This window comes from Lactuca virosa, chromosome 8 (genome assembly GCF_052849685.1).
Source record: "Lactuca virosa cultivar CGN04683 chromosome 8, Lactuca_virosa_CGN04683_v6, whole genome shotgun sequence".
NCBI classification, from domain to species: domain Eukaryota; kingdom Viridiplantae; phylum Streptophyta; class Magnoliopsida; order Asterales; family Asteraceae; genus Lactuca; species Lactuca virosa.
In genome coordinates, this window is record NC_136433.1 from 100,389,255 (window position 1) to 100,403,600 (window position 14,346).

The following is a 14,346-nucleotide window of genomic DNA, read 5'->3' on the forward strand; positions in this document are numbered from 1 at the left end:
CCAAAAACGTTTTTTATTGATAGAATCAGATTTTTATTGATATTATGTGATTATCCTTTCCAAAATAGTAGATAATTGCCAATCAATTAGATAATCATTGCCTTATATGATAAACTTGATTTATTTGAATTAATTGATTTGAATTATCTTGCAAGAAATTGAATCATGTCAAATTTAGATAATCACCAATTATTTGATTAATTAAATTATTTGTAATTTGATCTAGTATGTTTTGAAATGTTTCAAAACTTGCCCTCAGGTTTTGGAATTTGAATATTTGATTAAAATGTTTAACGTTGAAATATTAAATTCTAAAACCCTAGTTTTTAAAAAGTTCAAATTACACCCTTATGGTTTTATTAAGTTAATTAAGTGTATAACTAAAAGAGGGTTAATAAATCCATATTGATTTGGGTTACATTTAATTAAATTAAAAGTATAATTTATTGAATTAGACCACATAGTATTTTAAAAGTATAAAATACACCTTGTACTATATAACATCTAAAAGTTTAACATATTATATATGTATGAGTAAAGAGCCAGTCTTATCGTTAGTAGGTCTCATTCACAAAGATGGTCTCTAAGGGGTGTTTAAAGAAATTGCCTATAAAATGGCGATTGAATGGGTATCCACTCTTACCCACCGTACTCTTGACTAGTGGAGGGTCGTTAGCCGAACGGGAAGGATAGGACACAACCTTCCATTATATGTATAATGAAATACAAAGTAGCTAAACACTCTTCATAAATCCCCAAATCTTAGTTACCTTAGGCAAAATGTGAAAATGATGCTATTTCATGGAATTACACTTTGTACCCTTGCCAAGACAATTAGTGGAGCGTGTGTGGTTAACCGACACACTAAGTTGGGATTGGCATTGGTAGCGAAGGGTGACTCGATGTTTGTCATAGATCAATGGAGCATGTGTGGCTAACCAGCACATTGATTAGGTGATAATGACATTGAGTACACCACGTACATTCGCGTGGTTATTCACACCTTATTTGTGATCCTCGGCATCCCAGTCACAAATGAAGGGCATAATCGAGATTAAACATGCCATTGAAAAGTTCAATGAATCTCAAAAGATCTAGGAGTTTCAATTCATTTAAAACTTAAACCTTCAATTTTCGTTTTTCATGGTGGAAATTGGTAAATCGTCATTTACCTACCTTCAAATGTTCTGTGATTTGGATTATGGCATCCCTCTTCCAAATTGTAGAATATTATGTCGGGTCCTAGCCTTAATATCTCATTTGGGTGTTTTATTAAGGACTCAATCAACTAACTTGAATTTTCTCCCCTTGTAGATGTCTAGTTATGACAACTATGGTCTTCCCAAATCCATTGGAAAAGGTTTTCCACATGAAGCTGATGTTCCACGATTGGATTGTGGAAATGGAAATCATGCTTCACTTCCTCCACCTCCTCCAATTACTCTCCCTGACCCACGTGTTCGAAGACTTGAAAAGTTCAAGGTCACTCAAGCCCTATTGGCAAACAAACACGAAGATGGAAAGTATATATGTGCTCATGTCTTGGATATGAAGTTGCATATTGACAAATTGGGAATGTTGGGTGTCAAAGTCTCTAGGAAGCTGGCTGTTGACTTGGTTCTTCAATCACTTCCTGACTCATATAGTGAGTTCATTAGAGAGTACTATATCATGGACCGAGACGTGACCCTCATTGATTTGACTTATTTGCTTGTTGCTGCTGAATCAGAAATGATCTGGCGGACTGGTCAAGAAAATTTGTCTGGTAAATCAATGTCTCAACCTTCTATGGACAATGGAACCATTGGAAGTCCAGAAAAGTTTTCTCTACACAAGAGAAAGGCTAAGTCTGAGATAGTCCCTTGTGTCATTCCCAAAGAATCTGTGTGTTTCTACTGCCAAGAGAAGGGCATTGGTCACGAAGTTGCCCTAACTACCTGAGAGATCTAAGAGATGGGAGAGTCAAGATGTATGACTCTACTTCAGGTAAAATCCACTATCTAACTCTATTAAGTTTTTTTAGATTCTTAATACATAATGTGATAAGATTACATTTGGTGTTTTGTAGGATCGAAGAAAAAGGAAGCTTAAAAGAAAGAAGTGAGTTGAATCTGGTCATGAAGAAATGGATTTCGATCGCATGATTCAAAGATCGGATTTTTGAGCTGCTACTTTAGAGTTAGGATAGATTGCTAAATAATATTTATATAGTTTTCATTTGTAATCGCATTGTAAGGACAAGATTTTTCCGCAATAAAATAAACTTTGATTTTGTCTTATTTATGTTTCCTTGCGATGGATTATATGAAAATTGGTGTTTGAATGTTTCTATTGTTAGCAATATTGTGAATGGATTTGATTGTTAGTTATGTTATTTGTGGTAATGTTAGAAATTTACCAAATAAGGAAAGATTCTCATCGCCCAAGTTTCAATTGGACAAAAACTTGGAATCATCCAACTGGTATTGTATGATGAATGAGAAACTTCGTATTTGGGAAATTAAGACTAACTCCTTATTCACATAAGTATGTGAGTCAAGTAAAGGACTAAAGGATCTGGTACGCATTGTTGTGCACTAGGTCGAGTCCACCACAAAGAACGATAAAATATTCGTCATGATTTGCTAAAAGATTAGTAAATGTTATTATACTTAAAAGATTAAGTATGATTCTGAATCATTGAAAAGGTTTCAATGAATAGCAGAACGAATAAAAGGAATCAATTAGGCAGAAAGATAAAAGTTTCTCTAATCTGAAAAGATGGGAGAGTACTTAAGTATATGTTTTATGATTAACTTAGTGATTATGAAACCGTATCACAATTGATCCTCTAAGGACACCTTAGTGTACTAGTATGGCTAAGAAGAGGAATCAGAAATTGTTGAAATGGTTAAATCAAAAGGTGAATCATACTTCATTCCAGAATCAAGTCTTAGAGTCGTACTCCAAAATTGTGATTTGAGTGACATCATCTTAAAATTTTTAACACACTCATCAAATGTGAAGTAGGAAAATGTTTTCTTGCTCTTGCACGTTTGAAATTGGTAAGTTGTGATGTCTTGGATAAGACAAAGAGCAACTAAGACCAATTGTGTGTAGTATTTGCCTTGATAAGGACCCACACTAACTCTTGAATATTTGTTTTGTCAAGGAATGTTTCTTGACAAGAGAATCTTATATGTCAAGAGGACAGTGGGAGTATAAATGATCTTGAATAGTTTTAAGATCTAATCAAGGGTAAACCTATTGTTAAACACTAGCACACGACTTGAGGTTTGTAACCTATCGTGTTGACACATTTTTGTTTCTGTGCCATTCCAGTTTAAGTCAACTATGCATATGAGTTCTATGAGTTCTCAGTTGATTACATAGAGGCAAGGCATCCTAATCAATGGAAAATACATTGATAGGTAGGGGTGAGCTGCTCAAAGACTTAGAAGCAATGGTGGGACCCTTGACGGTAAGAAATTAAGAATAAACAAGTTCTGTCCATATGGGTTGGATTTGTCACAAACATTGTCATATGATTATGGTTATGACAAATTCACATAGATAGGAACACATACGCCATAAAATATAAGTGTCATAAGGTTTCTCTCCTTCATGAAAATGATTGTGAGGAAATGCTTTCACTAGGAAGATTTTAAGGAGATAACGATTGTGTAAATTGCATTCTCAAACTCGATTATGATTACGACATCCCTCTTCATAGTTCGAATTGTGAGATTTGGCAATTTGTTTGAACAATTAAGACTTATTGTTGTAAGTTCTGAAATTGTTTAGACACACATATGAGATATCTAAGTAAAGGTTTATGAGTTTGAGAAGCTTAGATAAAGGCTTATCATAGCATCTCGTATCAGAAATATGAACTTTCGTTAAGGAAATCAATAAGTATTGATTTTTAGAAGTTCAGCTGTTTTCTGAGTACATGTCAAAGCTAGTGGGAGCATAAGTGTTATGCTAGTAAAAGTAATAATTATCATGTTAGTGGGACCATGATTATTATGTTGCAAGTTAGCAATATTAATTATAGAAAACAAAGGTTTCGCTTTGCAAAGTTGCAGGGGTTGAATGGTTGTTTTGCTATAATTAAGGGAGAGAGAATATTATACTTCATTTCAAATCTAAAAGTTTAGATCGAGAAATTTTAATCAAAATTAGTCAAAAGATATATATGGATGTTATGTTGAAAAGATTCAACATATAGGAATCCTATATGGCAATATTATAGCAATAAACTGGTAAAGTATCACGTTTTTCATGAATCGTATCCCATACGCTTCTGGTAGAGGATCGATTGTATATGCTGTAATATTCGACCATTCTGATTTTCCAAATGCCTAGGGCATTAAGAGGGAAAAAGGATCAGAACCAGATATGACTCAAATAATTAAAGAACTGTCAAGGACGATCTAAGGTTCGCCAAGGATTGGTCACTTGTGGGCAGTTGGAAGTATAGTAACAAATGAACCATAATGACATTATTATGATTAAGATATGATTCTATTAATAATGAGTTGTCGTATGGAAAATATGGAAATGTTTCCATATTGGGAGTTGGACGTTAAGAATTTATGTCTAGATAAGAAACTTTTATGCAAGAAGGATGTTAAGCCCCCCATCTCCAACCACATCTTCCTTTGATCCTTATACATCCTCTTATCGTAATCCTGGACCTGACATATCCACTCCTTCCAATACATCCCCTACACCTCCTACATCACCTACACCATCTCCTTCCAATACATCCCCTGCACCTCATACATCACCTACACCATATCCTGCATCATCTTATTCCCCTACATCTCCACACGGACCTCCTCTTCCGCCTCTCCTTTATACCTTTTCACGATGCCCTAAAACTACCACCACCTCTCAACCAGAAAACACCACATCTCAACAAGCAAATTCTACCTCCCAACCCGACACTTCCTCCTCTATACCTCGTCCTCGTCCCTTTAATTTGCGTCCTAACACTAAACCCTCTCAACCATATAATCCTGCCTCCTATCATACTACTACTGTTCCTACTGAACCAACCACATTTAACGTTGCTAACAAATCGCCTCAATGGCGTCAGGCCATGGCCGACGAGTATTCTGCTCTTCAGCGCAACAACACCTGGTCCTTAGTGCCTCCTCCATCGAATGCTAATGTTGTTGGTTGTAAATGGGTTTATAAGCTCAAACGGGATCCGACTGGGGCAATTACACGTTACAAAGCACGTCTTGTTGCAAAAGGTTATCGTCAGAAACATGGTCTTGATTATCATGAGACTTTTAGTCCCGATGTCAAAGCGACTACAATTCGGGTGGTTCTATCCTTGGCAGTCTCACACAATTGGCCTTTATGGCAACTTGATGTTCAAAATGCCTTCTTACATGGCGATCTCACAGAGACACTCTACTTGCAACAACCACTGGGTTTTGCTGATCCGGACAAACCTGATCATGTTTGTCTTCTCCACAAGTCTCTCTATGGACTTAAGCAAGCTCTCCGAGCATGGTTTCATCGGTTGTCGACTGCACTTCATGCTCTTGGTTTTCGTGGATCTAAAACGAATCCTTTTCTTTTTATATACTCCTCTAACAGTGTTCTCTTGTATATTCTTGTTTATGTTGATGACATTATTCTCACAGGAAACAGTACCGCTGATATCGACCAGGTTGTTCAGAATCTTAGTCGCACTTTTGCTCTACAAGATTTGGGGTCGTTATCTTATTTTTTGGGGGTTGAAATTATTAAACAGGGGTCCGACATTGTTTTGTCTCAAAGAAAATACATACTCGAGCTACTTGAACGTGCAAATTTGTCTAATGCCAAATCTGTGCCATCTCCGATTACTACCACCGCCAATCTTTCCCTTGGCGACAGTCCACCATTTTGAAGACCCGGTTAAATATCGCCAAACCGTTGGTGCACTTCAATATATGACTCTTTCAAGCCCGAATATTTCGTTTGCGGTAAACAAAGTGTGTCAATTTATGCACTCTCCGACTCAGAATCATTGGTCTGCGGTTAAACGTATTTTGCGTTACCTACTTGGCACAATAACAAGTGGACTTTTATTTCAACGCAATTCCGATAGTGTTCTTCATGCTTACACGGATTCCACTTTTAATGCCTTGAGTGCTTTCTCTGATTCTGATTGGGTTGGTTGCCCGGATGACCGTCGATCCACCGGGGGATATGTTATATATCTCGGTTCTAATATTGTCTCATGGTCTCTAGGAAACAAAAGACCGTCTCGCGATCATCAATAGAATACGAGTACAAAGCCTTAGCTGATACAGTTGCTGAACTCACATGGCTTCAAACTCTTCTACAGGAACTACGATTTTCTACTCGTACTGTTCCAGTTCTATGGTGTGATAATCTCGATGTTACATACCTATCTGCTAATCCTGTCTTTCATGCTCGTACCAAACATGTTGAAGTTGACTTTCATTTTGTTAGAGAAAAGGTTGTCCGAAATCAACTCCTGGTTCAGTTCATCAATACAGATGACCAGATTGCAGACGTGTTCACCAAACCGCTACCTTCTTAACGTTTTCAGTTCTTGCAGTCCAAGCTAAGAGTCGCTCCCCGACCTTAGCTTGCGGGGGAATATTAGACAAATGTTATAAATATTAGGCATTAATTACATGTTTATATTCTAGAGGGATCATAGTGTAAATATATCTATTATTAATACTTATGTAATCGTGACATTCTATGACATAATATACAATTCACGTTTTACCAAGTTATCTCAACACGATGAAACAAAAACAATTAAAATAGGGCATAAAAAGTCAGTAATCAAAAACATCAGGAGACAAGGATCCAATACATAGAATTAGAAGAAAATTGGTATTTCTATTGTTTTTCATGTGAAAATCAATGAAGCCATTAATGAAAAAGCCGCCATTTTCAACAAACTGACAAAACTTCAAGACATGTAGAAACAAAGAAATTTTATCCGGATACCCAACTGGGCAATGTTCATCTTCCAAAATTTTCATTTTGATTACACATTCTTGAAAATTATTTTGTTTAATCAAGTTTACATTTGCAGTTCATAAGGAAGCATAGATGAAAATTGCAGTTCATAAAGAAGCACAAATGAAAATTGCAAAGGAATTTTTTTTTTGAAATATATATGAAACTTTGACGTTGTACAAAGATTTCGTATGTCACTGATTGTTTATGTGATTCATCCCTAGGCCGTCTAACTTAACATCACATCCGTTAAATTTTTAAATTGACCATTTTACCCTTGGATTATCCCTTTTCTTTACCACCTTCAGAAAGTAGTGAAAGCAAGGGCAAAATAGTCATAACCATAACATTTTAACAACAGGATCGTTAACGTAGATAACCCAGACACAAAAATCTTTAAAAACCATTGAAATGAGCAAAAAAATGTTAACAGGGAAATAGCAATGACAACTAAAAAGAAATTGGTTGGAAACATAAAAAGACCAATATTGGAGACGGACGAAAAACAAGGAATTTCCTTTACATTTGTCTTCCCTGTTTCACAACTAGTTAATGTTTTAGGCCGTTTAAAGATCTGCATCATAGTGTTTTTTTAAGTAAAGAGAATATATATATATATATATATATATATATATATATATATATAGTTTGAATTTAGGGTGAGGTGAGCTTACTATGTTTTCAGATATATGGGGATTTGTTGTTTCAAGCAGTAAGGCGATGACCACTGGATCTGCTTCTGTTTGGTGGTTTGATATCAAAATCACATTTTCTCCCTGATGGTTTAATAGTAATTATTAGGATTTGAACTAATCATATTCATATAATATAGCCTGTACACATGCAATTAGAAAAGATTATCAGTATAATTTATAGAATTAAAAAAAAGTTTATAAAATATTGAGAAAAAAAACATCTGAATGAGTTCCCAACAAGATGAACTAGTTCCCAATAACATTAACAATAATGCTCCAAAAAAGCACCAAAACCATGCACAAGAAGAATTGCAGGACCTTCACTTCCCACAACAACATACTGAAAAGAAAAAAAAACAAGAAAATCCCATGAGTGATTTGAAATCAAATTCAGCTATATTAGATAACCATTCCACTTCCAGTACCGAATAAAATATTGTTTAGTTGAATCAAGTTAACTTCTTGATGCCAAAAGACTATACCACTGCCAAAAAAGTCACAATTTTGGAATAAGATTCATCAAGATAGAGGGCAATAGTGGAAAAAGCACACCTCTGTTGAGAGATCATGACCTGCTGTTGCATCAATGGTGGCAGTTGAGTACCCAAAGGGTAGCAGAAATCCACCATTTCTGTATTTTTCATATTTTATAGTCTCATAATACACTCTCCTTCTAGAAACTATTCCAAGCTCAAGGGCAGGTCCAAAAAGAGTACCAAATTAAGCTCCTTCATGGATATAAGACATGCTTCAATTATCTGTAATAACAAGTCAAAAATCAAGATTACAAATCCAAATCCAATAACTCACATGCTTCAATTATCTGTAATAACAAGTCAAAAAGAGTACCAAATGAAGCTCCTTCACGGATTTATTGGACACATCCAATAACTCCAGAAAGCTTCATATAACCTCCTGATCAGATTACTAATAAAAATGGATTTATTGGGCAAATTGAACCTAGATACCAAGTCTTTTAGTTCAATCATCTTGTGCTCGAGTCCTTTTGTTGCATATAGATAGATAAGGTAGCCAAAAGTGGTCTCATCTGGGTGAACATCTAACAGAGACATTATGTCGAGCACCTTGTGCGCATCAGTAACCGATTCTTATTTAAGGCAACAATAGATCTGATAATACATAAAAAATATCTAAAATGAAAAAAAAAACATGTATGTATACCTTCCCTGAACCGTCCATGGCGACTATACGGGTGTAAGGTCGTTTAGAAGGAGAGGAGAGGCGTATGTAAGAATTGACATTTTGGAAGGGTGATTGAGTTGTGAAGAGTGAAGTGGAGTCGAGCTAAGAAGAGCGGCAGAGCCCGAAGAAAAGAGGCGGAGTAGCAGCGGGGGATTTAGGACCGAAGAGTTGGGTGTTGGTGTAAGAGAAATTGAAATTATCGTCAAAGTAAACCCTAATTTAGAGCTTGGAGGCCATAAAAATGGTGATAGCTGGTAGCAAGTGGTGAATAGGGGGGCGGATGAGTATTGAATATGATCTAGGGTTCATTGTTGTTTGTAGTCGATACCATGGTTGCAGAGCGCCAAAAATCTGAAAGGGAGAAAGATTGACAACCGCATAGTGCTAATAGGGTTTCTTCATTAGAGGATTTTACACCAGAAGGAGGACATGTATCACTTTGATAACATCAACATCAAAAAGATGAAAGGGAGAGGATCGGAGAACAAGTGGGGTTTTGAATTTTTTGGGATTTCATTTCCCCCCTTAGGTGTTAAAGGACAGAGGTGCGTTTCACTAAAAAAAAATATAAAACGACATTCTTACACGACACCCGTTTAAGATAGGTGTCCTCCGTGTTTGTAATTTTTTTTGTTGGACACCAATTTTAGTGCACACAAAAATGTGTGTCCTCTATCCTTCATATTTTGAAAAAAATGACATTATTTTTAGGGCACGCAAAAAAGCGTAACGTAAATCAGTGTGTGTCATTGTTCGCGTGTCATTAAAGGGTTGTTTTCTAGTAGTGAGCGAGAGATGATTGCTAGGACGAAATCTAATTTAAGTGGGGGAGAATTGTTTCATTTTGTTTCCTTCCATTTCTTATCCATTGACCGGAAGTCGATTGTGTGAGGTTTTGGGCCTTAAGGAGGCAAAGTTTAGTACGTGTGGAAGGAGGTAATGATAGTTAAGAGATTTTACCCTTGAATTGTGTTATGAGCCGAATGATAGAAAGGGAAAAGTCATAGGCCAGGTTCTTGCGTCAAATATGGATTTTTGTTCGAGAAGTTTTTAGTCCAAGATATTTAGATAATATTGTAGAGTTATTCAACACCTTTATGTGGATATAAAGAACGTCGAAGACGGAGTTGGAACGAAGAAGTTATGGCCGTTTGAAGTTATGGCGGTTTTGAGTTGAGTCGCGTACACTGGGCGTACTCAACGTGTACGTTGGGCGTACTAGGGCATCCCTAGTATGCTAGGCGTAAATTGAGTACGTTGGGCGTACGCGATCAGCGACCAAACCCTATTTTCGTGGTTTGAGCCCTATTTAAGCTTCTTAACTCCCCCAAACCCATTCCATTCTCAGCCTCCACCTCTCCAACACCCTCTCTTGAAACCCTAACCCTAGATCGAGCCTTGTGATAAAAAAGAAGGTGTTTTTAAGTGCTTGGAGTGTTCTTGGTGCACCTTGGAGAAGAAGGAACTCATTGAAGAAGTGTTGGTTGCATTGGAGCTTGTAGATCCAGACTTTGTTCACCTTGATCTTTCTTCTAGAGGTATAAAGTTTGAATCTTGATGATGAAATTGTTAGATCTAGCTAGTTTTGGGTGTTATGAGATTTTGGTAACTTTAAGTGCATAAAGTTTAGATATTGAAAGTCTGTGACCTTGTAATGGATAAAGTTGGAAACTTTATCCATCTAAACATCATTTTGATTCAAATTTGAAGGTTAGAGACTTGGACTTAGTTGATTAAGTTGAAAATATGCACTTTTTGGGTCCCTTTGAGACTTAAAGATTATATATTGTTTGTTGGGACCATTCTAATGGATAAAGTTGAAAATTTTATCTTATTATGGAGTTATTATGAACCATAAAAATATGATATTTAGTGTTGTATGTAACCATAAAAATATGATATTTAGTGTTGTATGTAACCCATGCATAAAAATATGATATTTAGTGTTGTATGTAACCCATGCATGTGTTAGATGGTCTTATTGGGTTAAGAACATAGGGTTTTGAACATTAAGCACTTAAGAGCCATGCAAAGTCATAAAGTTGGAAACATTATGACTTAGGACATCATTTTGGGCTTGGATCTGATTTTTGGACGGAAGGGCTTAATGGAATAAGCTCTTAATGGAGTTTTTGGACTGGGCTGCACACGCTGGGCGTACCTGGAGGTACGTTGCTCGTACGCAGTCAACGCCCCACTTTTTGGTCAGCATTAGAGTACTCTCTTGGTACGCAAGGCATACTCCGTTGGGAAGGGATATTGACTTTTAGGACCTTGACCGTTGACTTTGACTTTGACCAGGGTTGACCAAGTTTGACCTAGGGTTATTTTGGGTATTTTGGATTGTGTTCGAGAATTGGTCATTTAGATGGATAGGTGATGGTTAGAGCTGAGATTCAGAGTCGGTACCTCATAAGCTACTGTCCAGATTGAGAGGTGAGTTTTCCTCACTGTACTTACGGGTTGAATGCACCAAGGCCGGCCCATTTGATTGATATACTGGTTTACCGTATGTTGCTATGTTGTAGTTATCTGTTAGATCTATACTATGGTATATAGGATGGTGTTATGTTGTAGTGATCTGTTAGATATGTATCCTGGTATATATGATGTTAGCATGAGGTAGTGATCTGTATATCTGCTTGTTTGTTTGTTGACTGCTTATATGTTTATCTATTATATATATATATATATATATATATATATATATATATATATATATATATATATATATATATATATGTCGACATGTTATGTGTGGTTGGGTTGAGGTGGTCTTGCTTTGTGCTGAAGGCCAAGATACCCACGACGGTCCGGATAGACTATAGGCCCTGCGAGGCAGTCCAGTCAGGCCGATGGCCCGACGAGCGGTCCGGATAGGTTGTAGGCCCTGCGATCCGGTCTAGTCATGCCGAAGGCTCGAGAGCGGTCCGGATAGGCTGTAGACCCTGCGAGGTAGTCCAGTCAGGCTGAAGACTCATTTAGGCATGTTGTTGTTTTTTATGTTTATGTGGTGATACTTTGGGGGGGGGGGGACTCACTAAGCGTTGGCTTACAGTTTTTGGGTTATGGTTTCAGGTACTTTCGAGGATCATTGGAAGGCGAAGGCGTGACTGTACACATCCTGATTTTATGTAGTTGATCTTAGGAAACTCTGATTTTAAATAATATTTTGGAAACAATGGTTTTGAAAACACCTTTAATAATAAATGGCTTGTTTTGAAAAGTTTAAATTGGTTGTGATTTTTTGAGGCGTTACAGGCTTGATGGATGTATTGTATGCTATTTATCTTAGGGACTCTTGCATGTTTTTATGTGTCTGTATCAATATCGACCAGGGCCCGATTCCAGACAGGGTTTGATGAATGTGATGGGCGGGGCTTATCTCATGTTCTGACAGATTTGTTCCGATTGGGGCTCGATGCTGGGCGGGGCCCGATGGTTGTTAGGCATGGACCATTGTATGTTTGATATGTATGGTATAAGTTATTTTGGGAACTAACTAGGTTTAGTGCTTACGATTTTCAGTTTATGTTTTAGGTATTTCCGGATTGAAGGGGAAGAGCGCAGGATGATCGCATCGCACACACCATATTGTTCCGCATTTTATTTGACTCTGATGTATTTTGATGATTATTGACATACTATGATTTCATTATGGTTTTATGAAAACATTTTGGATGATGGTTTTATTATTATAAAAATGAAATTTTTGGTATTAAATTTTGGGACGTTACACCATTCGTAAACTCATTTTAGTGTTCTTAGAAGTTCTTGAAAGAAGAAGGAAGAAGAAGTGAGCCAAGATCCAACAAGCAAGGTTCCATACCTCCTTTTAACACACTTCTGGACCTTTGTAAGTGTAAAAGACTTAATCTTTATGTTGTTAGGTTGCTAGATCTTTAGTTTTGTCCCATGTTCTTATTGATTAGAAAGATTGGGGGTGGTGAGATCTCATAAAGGTCGCAACTTTATGAATCTCTGGGATATTTGGGGTGTTTCATGGTTTGGATCTGAAGTAAGAGTGGGTTTTGAATCCATGCATGAGGTTTTGGTCATAAACCCTTATTTTTGACCTAATATAATCTCGAGCATCGCCACGTCATGACAAACCCTAGGCCACGCCGTGGCTTCTGGCAGAAAGCCAAAATCTCCATCAAGTGCTTAATTCCTTCAGATCAATACCCAAAACTTCAGATCTAGTTATTTTTACTGACTTAATGGATAAAGTTTCCTACTTTATCCATTAGGACCCCATCCCAGAGCTAGCGATCTACAACCCTAAGTCCTCAATAGCATAAACCCTTCTCAAAACATACATGACTTCAAGAACAAGATCAAGATGCAAACTTTCCCCGTCCAACAATATTATGAGGTGATAAAATAAGCTCAAGAGGTGTTGGAGTTCACTCAGTTCCAAAGCACAAGCTCACAAGGACCAAAAGGGATATATATGATCAAACTACAAGATCTAGCAAACTAAAGTTCAAGATGAAAGCTTTTTACTTACAATGGTCCAGAAATGAAGCCCCTTTGCTAGATCTACACTTGAGCTCCCTACTAAAACACTTTGCAAGAAACTTAGGCTTCAAGCTCCACAAAAAAAACATGAGAATTTAGTCTTTAAATGGCCAAGAACACTAAGAACACTCAAATAGGCTAGAGTTTTTGAAATGGAGAGGTTAGAGGCTGAAAATGATGCCCTAACTTGAAGTTAAGTTGCTTAAATACGGAGAAAACCCTAAAAATCGTGGGCTTTGGCTGCGACATTCACCACGTCGTGACACCCTTCATGTCATGTCATGGTGACCATCCGAAATACACATTCTTCATTTGGTATGCCACGTCGTGACACCCTTCGTGTCATGTCGTGGCACATGGTTTTACTCAAAAACCATGTCTTTGACTCCTTTATACAATCCAATGATCCATTTTGGGAAACGAGTGTTACACCATCCCCTTAGGCTGGTAGCTGTACACATACTGCATCCCACAATAGGGTTGAGGTGGCATGTGTTGGCCACGATAACGCTGCATCACTTCCCCATTCCCAAAACTCACCTACTTACTTTCTCTCACATTTAAAGTTCACGACAATTCACCATACTCTCTCTCTCTCACTCTCACACACTCTATATATATATATATATATATATATATATATATATATATATATATATATATATATATATATCTCTTTATTTCGCCCCCCCTCTCTCTCTCACCCTCTTTAATGACTATATTTCAATTTTTCCACACTCTATAAATAATAACTCACATAACTCATTTAACAAAACCTTCATTTAATATTTTATACTATTTCAATCATATGTTCTAAAATGGCTTTAAACGATTATATATATAAGCTTGGTAAAATCAACTTGCATGCCGATTCCCATGTATTAGAAACATGAAAGGCATTCATCAAGATGAAGTTGTGTAGTGAAGTTTGCCCTCAAAATCC